The following is a 12,826-nucleotide window of genomic DNA, read 5'->3' as shown; positions in this document are numbered from 1 at the left end:
TTCTCATGATGCCTAATTGAGGAAAATAAGGTGGGGCTCCCCTGCAGTGCCACACCTGGCCACAAGAGGGCATGCAGAAATTTCCCACGCCTTTATAGGGAAATACTGAGGTGATTCTGGCCACAGCCAAAAATATTAATAAACTGATAGTCAGCTCTATGACTCTTCAAGAAAGCCTAGAGTTAATAGTCTCCTCTTTCTCAGTGTGTTATCCAATATAGATAGCTTTCATCTAGGCATGTATCTTAAATTTAATCCTTATGTGATGCTAACTGGTAGAAGGAACTGGAGGAGCTAGCCAGAGTTGTGCATTCTCCTTTTACTGAGGGTTTATGACAAATGTTTGTGAAAGTGTTTTGCAATACCAGTGTTATTAAACTTCTGAATGTGTCTAGATTCTTAGGTATCAGTGGCAACTAAAGTATTTCTTTGTCTTTGGCTGACCAAGAGATTGGGTTGCTCCCTTTCCTTTCTGATACAGTCCTCACAATAGGCTACTTCACATCCATGTTGTATTACTGCAATGTGTTTTACTTAGAACTACCCCTGAAGACCATTCTGAAGTTTAGCAAGGGCAGAATCCCACATTTTAAGTAAGAGAGATATGGTGGACAAGGTAATACCTTTTTTTGGACTAACTTGAGAGACAAACTTTCAAGAGCTATCACTCTAGATCTGATCTACCAGTCCCCATCCTCAAAAGAAACCTGCACAATACTTTTAAATTCATAACCTTGCTAGACACTAAAAATCACGGTTTTAATAAATATACTCTATTTATGGCCTATTACAACAATCTGTAACTTATTAACCCCATAGGCGATGCGTGGGGGGCATGTAGAGTCAAGTGTCACCCCAGATATCTGCTTGGCCTGCTGAGGGAGATCATAAGAATGGCCATACTGGGTCAAACCAAAGGTCCATCTATCCCAGTATCCTGTCTTCCAACAGTGGCCAATGCCAGGTGCTTCAGAGGGAATGAATAGAGCAGGAAATCATCAACAGCCATTTTATAAGGTCCAGAGTCCAGGTATTAACAGATAAGAGTTCACTGAGGCTAATGAATACCTAATTAAACAATACCTAATTGAGCAGTCTAAGGCAGCTCACATGATGATAAATATTTCAAACACTTTCAGCACTAACTTCCCTACTTCTAGCTTCACAACACATTTTTATGATTAAAATAAAGCAAATACTCATCAGAGATGTACTAATGCTTTTTACATTTAAAAAAAAAACAAAGCACATTTCCCACTGCCTTGAGCAAAATAAGTGCCCACAGACTTCTCACTACAAGTGGGAAATCCAGAAGTCTCCAGGAGTCATCTTCTTAAACAGAAGAAAAAGATTTGTGACACTTGGGTGATATTTAGCCTCCCCATCCCCTTTTCAAAAAACAGTTTTGCATAGCATTAAAACTGTATTAAACAGTATTATACACTTTATTAAATAAAATAATAAAATGAAAACATTAGTCTTCCAATTGAAAACTTGATTCCAGTTCCCCATCTCTAAAATGAGGATAACAATACTTCCTTTCTCCCACCCTCTGTCTTTTCTACTTAGGCCTGGTCTACACTACGAGTTTATGTCAGATTTAGCAGCATTAAATCCGAATTAACCCTGCACCCGTACACACAACGAAGCCATTTTTTCAACATAAAGGGCTCTTAAAACCAATTTCTGTACTCCTCCCCAACGAGGCGATTAGTGCTGAAATCGACATCGCTGTTTCGAATTAGGGTTAGTGTGGACGCAATTCGAAGGTATTAGACAGCACTCTGTCTGGACAGCACTCTGAACTCGGATGCACTGGCCAACTGTACAGGAAAAGCACCAAGAACTTTTGAATCTCATTTCCTGTTTGCCCAGGCGAGCGCATCAGCACAGGTGACCATGCAGTCCCAGAATCAAAAAAGAGCTCCAGCATGGACCGAACGGGAGGTACTGGATCTGATCGCTGTATGGGGAGAGGAATCCGTGTTATCAGAACTACGTTCGAAATGACGAAATGCCAAAACATTTCAAAAAATCTCAGAGGCCATGAGGGACAGAGGCTACATCAGGGACCAGAGTAACAGCCGTGTTAGTCTGTATTCGCAAAAAGAAAAGGAGTACTTGTGGCACCTTAGAGACTAACCAATTTATCTGAGCATGAGCTTTCGTGAGCTACAGCTCACTTCAAGGGACGTAACACAGTGCCGCGTGAAACTTAAGGAGCTCAGTCAAGCGTACCAGAAAAACAAAGAATCAAACGGACGCTCCAGGACAGAGCCCCAGACATGCCGCTTCTACGCTGAGCTGCATGCAATTCTAGGTGGGGCCGCCACCACTACCCCACCCCTGTCCATGCACTCCGAGGATGGGATACTCTCCGCCATGGCTGAGGATTTTGCAGACGGGGAAGATGAGGAGGAGGACGAGCTTGGGGAGAGTACACAGCACACCGTTTTCCCCAACAGCCAGGATCTTTTTATCACCCTGACTGAAATACCCTCCCAACCCAATGAAGCCAGAGAAGGGACCTCTGGTGAGTGTACCTTTTAAAATATAATACATGTTATAAAAGCAAGCGTTTTTTAATGATTAAGTAGCCCTGAGGACTTGGGATGCATTCGTGGCCAGTACTGCTACTTGAAAAGTCTGTTTACGTGTCTGGGGATGGAGCAGAAATCTTCCAGGGACATCTCCATGAAGCTCTCCTGGAGGTACTCTGAAAGCCTTTGCAGAAGGTGTCTGGGGACAGCAGCCTTATTCCGTCCTCCATGGTAGGACACTTTACCACGCCATGCTAGTAGCAAGTAATCTGGTATCATTAAATGACAAAGCCTGGCAGCGTATGGTCCCGGTGTTTGCTGGCATTCAAGCAACATCCGTTCTTTCTCTCTCTGTGTTATCCTCAGGAGAGTGATATCGTTCATGGTAACCTGGTTGAAATAGGGGAATTTGATTAAGGGGACATTCAGAGGTGGCCGTTCCTACTGGGCTGTTTGCCTGTGGCTGAAAAGAAATCCTCCCCGCAGTTAGCCACACGGTGGGAGGGGGAGGAGGGCACTGGCACTGAGTTCGCATTTGGCTAGCAAGGATCTTCCCTGATACCAGCCACGCGGTGGGGGAAGGGGTAAAGCAATCATCCCAGAGAATTGGGTGGGTGGGGAGTTAGTTTGGTTTCTGCTGCTGCACGTTAACAGGAAAACTGCAGCAGTAAATGGCCGACTCAACGGGGTTTCCTTGATATGGGAAAGGAGGGGGCTGCTGTTATGAAGGTTGCAGAAGCCGAAAGACTATGGCTTACCATGGCCGCCTGCAAGCCGAATTCTGTTGCCCGGCACTGTGTGTGTGATCTCGAACACCAAAGCCGCAGGCACTCAATATAAGATGCAAAATGTGACCTTGTACCAAAATCTCACGTGCTATGTAATGTGAATAGTGTTGTTCACCATAAAAGAGTATAGCCATTGTTCTGTAAAATGTATCTTTTTAAATACTTCACTCCCTTTTTTTCCTCCAGCAGCTGCAAATGTTTCAAGCCTCCCTCCTCCTTCCCAGAGGCTATCTCAGATAAGGCGGCGGAAAAAATGCACGCACGATGACATGTTCTCTGAGCTCATGCAGTCGTCCGGCACTGACAGAGCTGTGTGGAGGGACACAATAGCAGAGTACAGGACAGTGGCCGATGAACGTGAGGAGAGGTGGCGGCAGAAAGATCAGAGGAAGCATGATGAAACACTGGGGCTACTGCGGGATCAAACGGACATACTTCGGCGTCTAGTGGAGGTTCATGAACGGCAGCAGGATCACAGACTGCCGCTGCAGCCCCTGCTTAACCGCCCTCCCTTCTCCCCAAGTTCCATAGCCTCCCCACCCAGACGCCCAAGAACGAGGGGTGGGAGGCTACGGGCACCCAACCACTCCACCCCAGTGGACAGCCCAAGCAACATAAGGCTGGCATTCAAGAAGTTTTAAAGTGGCCTTTTCCTTCCCTCCTACCCTCCTCCCACAACTCACAAGGTAGGCCGGGTGGGGTATCTCCCTATTTTCATAATCAATTAATAAAGAATACATGTTTTTTAAATGGTCATGACTTTATTTCCTTTGCAAGCAAGCTGTGATCGAAGGCGGGTGGGCAGGTGGCTTACAGGGAATTAGAGTCAACCAAAGGGGCGGGTTTTCATCAAGGAGAAACAAACAGAAGTGTCACACAGTACCCTGGCCAGTCATGAAACTGGTTTTCAAAGCTTCTCTGATGCGCAGCGCTTCCTGCTGTGCTCTTCTAACCGCCCTGGTGTCTGGCTGCACGTATTCAGCGGCCAGGCAATTTGCATCAACCTCCCACCCCACCATAAATGTCTCCCCCTTACTCTCACAGAGATTGTGGAGCACACAGCAAGCAGCAATAACAATGGGAATATTGGTTTCGCTGAGGTCTGAGTGAGTCAGTAAACTGCGCCAGCGACCCTTTAAACATCCAAATGCACACTCTACCACCATTCTGCACTTGCTTAGCCTGTAGTTGAACAGCTCCTTACAACTGTCCAGGGTGCCTGTGTACGGCTTCATGAGCCAGGGCATTAAGGGGTAGGCTGGGTCCCCAAGGATAACTATAGGCATTTCAACATCCCCAACGGTTATTTTCTGGTCTGGGAATAAAGTCCCTTCCTGCAGCTTTGAAACAGACCAGAGTTCCTGAAGATGCAAGCGTCATGTACCTTTCCCAGCCATCCCACATTGATGTTGGTGAAATGTCCCTTGTGATCCACCAGTGCTTGCAGCACCATTGAAAAGTACCCCTTGCAGTTTATGTACTCGCCAGCTTGGTGCTCCGGTGCCAAGATAGGGATATGGGTTCCGTCTATGGCTCCACCACAGTTAGGGAATCCCATTGTAGCAAAGCCATCCACTATGACCTGCACATTTCCCAGGGTCACTACCCTTGATATCAGCAGATCTTTGATTGCGTTGGCTACTTGCATCACAGCAGCCCCCCCAGTAGATTTGCCCACTCCAAATTGATTCCTGACTGACCGGTAGCTGTCTGGCATTGCAAGCTTCCACAGGGCTATTGCCACTCGCTTGTGAACTGTGAGGGCTGCTCTCATCTTGGTATTCTTGTGCTTCAGGGCAGGGGAAAGCAAGTCACAAAGTTCCATGAAAGTGCCCTTACGCATGCAAAAGTTTCGGAGCCACTGGGAATCGTCCCAGACCTGCAACACTATGCGTCCCACCAGTCTGTGCTTGTTTCCCGGGCCCAGAATCAGCGTTCCACGGCATGCCTGCCCCATTAACACCATGATCTCCAAATTGCGGGGGAACGCGCTTTTAGAGAAAAGTGTGTTCATGTCCTCATCACCACGCTGCCGTCACCTCCCCGCCTGGTTTTTCAGGTGCTGGTTCTGCATACACTGCACGATAATGCGCGAGGTGTTTACAATGGTCATAACTGCTGGGGTGAGCTGAACGGGCTCCATGCTTGCTGTGCTATGGCATCCGCTCCTGCTCGGGCAATCCAGGGAAAAGGGCACGAAATGATTGTTTGCCGTTGCTCCGGCAGAGGGAGGGGTGACTGACAACATGGCTTACAGGGTTGGCTTACAGGGAATTAAAATCAACAAAAGGGGTGGCTTTGCGAGAAACAGAATGGCCCCCTCTAGGACAGAACTCAAAACTGTGTTTAGCAGGCCATTGATTTCATGGAGGGAGGGAGGAGAAAATGAATACAAAACAAATCTGGTCTATTTCTTGTTTTGATCCACTTCATCTATCTTTATACATCTTGCTCGCAGCAGACTGTGCAGTACGACCGCTAGCCATCATCATCACCCGGGTGCTCGGCAGAAGACGGTGCAGTATGACTGCTGGCCATTGTCTTCTGCTGGCTGCAAATTAAAAGACAGTGCACTGCCGGTAGGACTGAATCACCATGAGACGAAACTTAAAAGGGAAATGACCTGGCTGAGTCACTCCCATGTTTGCCCAGGCGCCCCGACCTCATTGAGGTCGGTAAAAGAGCACCCAGGACTACATCGATGACGGCTACCAGTCATACTGCACTGTCTGCTGCCAAAAGGCAATAAACTGTTGCTGTGTAGCAATGCAGTACCGCGTCTGCCAGCACCCAGGAGACGTATGGTGACAGTGAGCTAAGCGGGCTCCATGCTTGCCGTGGTATGGGGTCTGCACAGGTAACTCAAGAAAAAAGGTGCAAAACGATTGTCTGCCCTTGCTTTCACGGAGGGAGGGAGGGAAGGCGGGCCTGACAATATGTACCCAGAACCACCCGCGACAATGTTTTAGCCCCATCAGGCACTGGGATTTCTACCCAGAATTCAAATGGGCGGCGGAGACTGCGGGAACTGTGGGATAGCTACCCACAGTGCAACGCTCCGGAAGTCGACGGTTGCCTCGGTACTGTGGACACACTCCGCCGACTACATGCACTTAGAGCATTTGTGTGGGGACACACACAATCAACTGTATAAAAACGCCTTCTACAAAACTGACTTCTATACATTCGACCTAATTTCATAGTGTAGACAAGGCCTTAAGAGGGTAAGCTCCTCAGGGTCAGTACTGTCTCTTATTGTATGTAACAGTGCTTAGGAAAAGAGGAGCCCTGATCTCAGCTGAGGTCTCTAAGCACTACTGTAACAGAAATAATAATTTTAGTATTAAAAATAATCTGACACAGAATCCAAATCATACAATTTTTATCACATATACCACTTCTAAAAAAATAAAATAGGAAATGAAAAAATGAATAAAACAAGCTAACTTTGTAGCTGTGTTCATGATAACCCAATATTGTCACTTGAACTTTTATCACACTATCACTAAGACTTGGAGACATGCACACTCAAAGACAGTCCAATAAATGAATAGCATGACCTCTTCTAGGGTTACTGCTTCTTTCACTACACCAATGTTGGAATATTATCTACACTAAAGAGTTTGCTTTAAGGATAGTCATTTTTCCTTGAGTCCGATAGGTTTCCTTTCAACAGCCACCATGTCATATAGAGAAAGGTTATCTGTTGATTAGTTTGTCTGGTCTGCTCAGAAATTTTAATAGCTTGCTTTGAGTCATCTTCTTCACTGGATCTGACAACCAGCACTTAATGATCTTTCATACTTTTTTCCCTGAGTATACTCCTTTCCTTCTTTTCTCTAGTGACAAATTATTCCTTTGCAAGTTTACTGTATCTTTTGCTACTGCAGAAATGGCAACATCTATTTTAGATACAAAAAGCCAAATCAACAAATGCTCAAATTTGTCATCTCAGATTTTACTCTATGCAAATATCATAAGACACCTGTTTATTCTTCTGACCTTATTTGTAAATTCCCATTTGCTTTTAACAAGGACAATCTACAGCAAAATGGGAAATATTTGCTTGAATCTGTCTTCCTTTTCTACGCCAGGCTTTTTTCTTTTTCTTTTTTTTTTCTTTTTTCCCCTTCTCTTGACCACTGTGTATTAGGGTTGGCTAAAATCAACATATGACCCATCTATTTTGACAGGTTAGCAGGTCTCTCTTTTTTTTTCCAAAGTTTCTCTACATCCCAACTCACAGAACTATTATCATCCTTCTTGCTACAATTTAAATTACTAATATTGTTTAAATTTCTTCTTTGACCTATATTTCATTTGTAAAGGCATTTTCCACTGTTTCCTTAAATATAATCCTCCACGTCCTTCTAATTAAATCTCCAGACTGCTGTCCTAACAATTCCACTGACAAATTCTAATATTAAATATCCCTGTCTCCCTTCTCAAAGTTATCAGTGGTCATCACTTCAACATTCTGGAAGAACAAACATTACTTACATACCTAGAAATTCCTCAAGATATATTAATGCAAATAACACATCACTTGCATTGGTCCTTGGTTGACAGAACAGCAGCTAACAACTGATCTATACCTTATTCTGTGAAGCTGAAACATTTTAACTTTGGTATATGGATGGGGATCTTTTTCAACCACCCACTAACATTCTATACTGAACCACTGTTTAACAATCTGACCTTGGAATAAAGTAAGAGCAGATGCTACTCAGAAATGGATCATATTCATACATATATTACTCATTTATTACAGAACAGCTGTTCTGTTCCTTAACTCTATTTCCTGGTTTTCAGAGGGTTAAGTTTTGCAAATGATGTTCTGAAGAGCACGACATGCCGCCAGGCAACCGTAACTCTGTATTAACATAGCTTTGTCAGTGAATTTTCATAATATGCAACTTTGGGTACATGTGAGATTAACCTTTCATCAAATGGGCCTGATATCTCTTTCCAGGTTGAAAAAACATTTTTATCAACTACTGAACTGGAACAAATCCACTTCACCTTTACCTCTTGAATGTCTAAATACTGTATCTCAAAGAAGGTGGCAAGGAAACAAAGCTGAAATATTCTCTCCTCCAATTTTACTTTCAATAGGATATTACACCAATATTTCTGGGAAAATTCCAAAAGTTGTGGGTGTTTATCTGATTTTGTTTAAGGAAATACAAACATCATCATATCTTAAACCTAGATTATAAAGTCATACTGGGAACCAATACAATTTAAAGATTTTAATCCTCATCACTTTTAGGTTTGCATTCGAAGTAGCCATAAGAGAGTTTGCATTTGAAGTGCATTGTTTCACTTCTTCCCCATCTAAGCAGCTGGCATTCAGTCATTTTCTCTATATATGCAATTTATGCAAACCATTGGATTCATCACAGAAAAAAAAAAATCTATGAAGCTTAGTGAGGCAGAAGTCTTTTTTTCCACTTGTTTAGGGCAAGTGTGTATGTTCCCCACATTGATTGACACATTTTGCCAGAAGTCATACTTCTTAGCCTTATTTTATCTTAGTAGTTAAAACACAAACAAAAGAAAAAACCTGCGTATGTTCTTGGAACCTCCAAACGTGTTCATGGACAAACACCTTGCCCAACGTTCTATTTTATGTATCTTGTTGCGCCAAAATATTACCAAACCATTTATTTTTATTAAGAAATTATATCACATATGACATGTTCCTAAACATTTTCTAGATTGTGACTGTTTTGCAGAGCACTTCATTTCATATATCCTACTCATGGATTATTAGAGTGTAAATCTTTATCTGACCTCTTCTACGACTAGAACTTGGGCAAACAAATATTCCACATTTTTTTAATCCCCCTTCAAAACTGAATCCAAAAAGAAAGGACACTAAAATTAACTCGGGTCAAATTCACTACGTTTACATGTGACACTGTGACCTCAATCCACCAAAGCACTTAAGCACATGCGTAGTCCTATTGACATAATAGGATTACTCATATGCTTAGTCAAGCACCTGCTTAAATGCTTTGATGCATCAGGGTCTATACAATTAGTTAGTAAAGACTGCTAAACACAGCATGTATATTTTCAACATTTGTTCCCTTTCTACAGGAGCAGAACTTTCTGGCAGGAAATCTATTGAGATCCTTCACAAGTCAATAGACAGTTCTGCCACTTGTTCTAAAATCTCAGAGAGTTAAACTGTTAAAAATAGCACTGTTTTAAAATAGCACTGTAGTGGTAGTCAAACTTTTTTTTTTTTTTTTGAATGATTCAGTGCTTTATTTTCATTTTTGGTTTTAGGAGATCGGTAATACATTTGATCTAACATCATTTCCTTTACCTTCCAAAAACTATGAAATGGAGAAAATAAAAAAAACCAGGAGAGATTTTTTAGTTGTGTTCATCTCCTAATCTGATAGACAAAAGAAATTCAAACAGTCTCCACTTGAATATTAAGCAATTCCATTTTATTGTCCCCCTCCATGCTCTACTCCTCACAGCTGGTTATTTCTGGGGCTGTCTCTTCTTTACCACCACCCACTTCCTTAAACCTTTTCTGGACCTGGTCTGCATTCTTCCTCTTCCTATGCCCTTTTTGGGTCTTTTCTGGTCACTGCATATCTAAAAGCTATGCTGCTCCATTATAGTGAAATTGGCAGAAGACTACTCAGTGAACAAACTTTCAGTGGCTAGGCAGAAGCAGATCCAAACAAAGTAAGCTTGAGTTAATTTCCATAAGGTGAAAAGAAAAGGAGGACTTGTGGCACCTTAGAGACTAACAAATTTATTGTAGCATAAGCTTTCGTGAGCTACAGCTCACTTCATTGGATGCATCCGATGAATACTTCCTCCCACCCCACTCTCCTGCTGGTAAAAGCTATTACCAGCAGGAGAGTGGGGTGGGAGGAGGTATTTTTTCAGGCTTTGTGTGTATATAAAAAGATCTTCTACACTTTCCACAGTATGCATCCGATGAAGTGAGCTGTAGCTCATGAAAGCTTATGCTCAAATAAATTGGTTAGTCTCTAAGGTGCCACAAGTCCTCCTTTTCTTTTTGCGAATACAGACTAACACGGCTGTTACTCTGAAACCTTCCACAGATTATTGCATTATTTTGGATTACTTTCCTTTCCCTTTTTACGGGGGGGGAGGCAGGGGACGACACCCAGGGCAGTGGAGGAGGCACAGCAGGACCTCCTCAGTGGGGACACACAGGACAGGGGAAGAGAAGTGGAGGGGACTGGCACGAGAATCAGTAGTGTGCAGGGAGGAGGACACACGGGGGGGGGGGGTCTCAGGGTCTGGCACACGGGGAAAGGGGGAGACACCCGGGGGGGGAAGGGGGAGGAAACTCAAGTGGGGCACCCAGGGTGGGGGGGGGAAGGGGGAGGAAACTCAAGTGGGGCACCCAGGGTGGGTCAGGATGTGGTACGGGAAGAGGGAGACAACCGAGGCACTGGGCAGAAGGGCACCCAGGGTGGAAGGGGGGGCACCCAGGGCGGGGGGGGGTCACGGGGCATCCAGAGGGGGCGGAGAGGGAGGGTGAAACACCCAGGCGGGGAGGATTAGGGATGAGGAGCGGGGAGAGGGGGACACCCAAAACGCGAGGGGGGCCGACGGGGGGCCGGCTGTGGCGCGAGGGGGAATAGCAAAGGCCCCAGCCCCAGGACGGTGTCCGGAGAGCCCCCCTCGTCTGGCGGGCCAGGCCGGGCCGGGCCGCGCACGTCCCCAGCACCCTCTCCGCTCGCCGAGGCAGGGCCGGGAGGGGTAAAGGGCCGCTGCGGCCTCCAGCTGATCCGCGCCCCCGGCCCGGGACGCGCCGAGCGGCACAAACCGGGGAGAAGGAAGGGAAGCAGCGCGCGGTGCCCAAGCCCGGTAACGCGACCGGGACAGGGGGCTGGTTACCTGGGCGACAAGAGCCGGAAGAGCCCGACAGCGGAAAACACCGGAGCAGCCGCTGACAGCTCCCAGCATGCAGCGCGGCTTCCCGTTTCCACCCCTCCTCCCCTCAGGTCGCCTGCGCTACAGCGCCCCCTGCAGCGTCTCCGGCAGCGCAGCGTTCTGCCCCCTGGGGCGGGAAGCGTGGGTGCATGTGTGAGAGAGCGTGTCTTTGTGTAAAAAGAAAAGGAGTACTTGTGGCACCTTATAAACTGGTTAGTCTCTAAGGTGCCACAAGTACTCCTTTTCTTTTTACGAATACAGACTAACACGGCTGTTACTCTGAAACCTGTCTCTGTGTAGCCAGGGGAGGGATGTGGGCATTCCCGGAATGCATGACTGTAGGGAAGTGTGTGTATGCACGCTGTGTGCCTGTGTAGGGGAAGTATGTGTACGTGCTCTATTGTGTAACGTGCATCGGTTTGTGTGTCCGTGTCGGGGAGGTCTGTTGTCTATGCCTTGTGTGTAAGAAAGTGTATGAAAAAATGTCTTTGTGTAGACAAGTGTGTGTGCATGCATTCATTGTATGTATTTGTGTGTGGGTGTGTAAGAGACTGTGTGTCTTTGTGCAGGAAGGTGTATTGCCACATATGTGTATACCTGTTTAAATAAAATTTGCAGCCTAACTCTGACTTAATCCTTTTGTTAGCTTGTACACAAAAAAATTAATAACATAAAATGTGTGTGTTCATTTCATAACATGTTTTTAAAAGAGAAGGGAACTCTAAAAAAAGTACTATTTCTTAAAAAGTAAATGTCCTTGACTAGTAATTGCAGAAGAGCCAATGTATCATGCATTTCTCCCCACCTTTGTCTAGTTAAATTAAATTACTCCTGGGAGAATTCTGCGCCACTGCAAAATGCAGAGTTTTGCAGAATTCCTTGTTTCCCCCACAGAATTTCTGGCTGCTACTAGAGGCCGCTGGACTCTGCAGAGCCCAGCTCGCAGTGAGCGGAGTGCCCAGCCTGGCGGGGCTGGAGGAGGCACGCTCATTGATCCTCACTCTCCCAGGATGGGAGAGGGCCTGGGAGACCCAGGCAGCTCTGGCAAAGGGAGAGGAAGGGCAGGGCAGGGCAGGGCCTCAGCACACCATGTCCCCGGGTGTGACAGTGAAGAAGCTGAGGGAGTAAAGGCTCTGGAAGTGCTGGTGACTGGGCTGGGGACTGTGCATAAAATTACCACATAGGCATTTCTGAAATAAAAAATATATTTCTTCGTCTATCATTTCCACAAATTACCACCACTGACAAATGTGAACTGTACTCCATTCACTCATAGATGGAACAGAATCGTTGCACTAATGTTGTATTATACAAAACATTTACACGGGTGATGTTTGTGACATGAATAAATCAGGTTTTGTACTTGTCAGACATTGCTCTTGGCAAATCATTAAGAAAACAGAACTTAGGGTGGTGAAGACTCTGAGTTTCTCTTTTGGATTACCCATTATCCCCCAAGAAAGTAAAACAGAGCCCCAAATTCTGTTTTACAAATTATATTCTTACTAGCTGTCAACTCACCTGCATTTGAAGTTAAATTCACTTTGACCTACTCACCCT

At 45.2% G+C, this 12,826-nt stretch overlaps 1 protein-coding gene across 3 annotated transcripts in view; it reads right to left on the bottom strand.

The window, feature by feature from the left end:
• Positions 1–11,446, bottom strand: part of DOP1A (DOP1 leucine zipper like protein A) — a 94,967-nt gene extending 83,521 nt beyond the window's left edge. For 2 of the 3 annotated variants that reach the window (XM_027821334.3, XM_027821335.3), the window contains exon 1: positions 11,231–11,446. The gene's annotated coding sequence lies outside the window, so the exon portion shown is untranslated. The remainder of the gene's footprint in view (positions 1–11,230) is intronic. The other variant, XM_037894385.2, reaches the window with a different exon arrangement.
• Between the last annotated feature and the right edge of the window lie 1,380 nt (positions 11,447–12,826).

Source organism: Chelonia mydas, chromosome 3 (genome assembly GCF_015237465.2).
Source record: "Chelonia mydas isolate rCheMyd1 chromosome 3, rCheMyd1.pri.v2, whole genome shotgun sequence".
In the NCBI taxonomy this organism is placed as follows: Eukaryota; Metazoa; Chordata; order Testudines; family Cheloniidae; genus Chelonia; species Chelonia mydas.
Note: the sequence above shows the minus strand (reverse complement) of the source record. Positions and strands in the feature narration are given on the sequence as shown.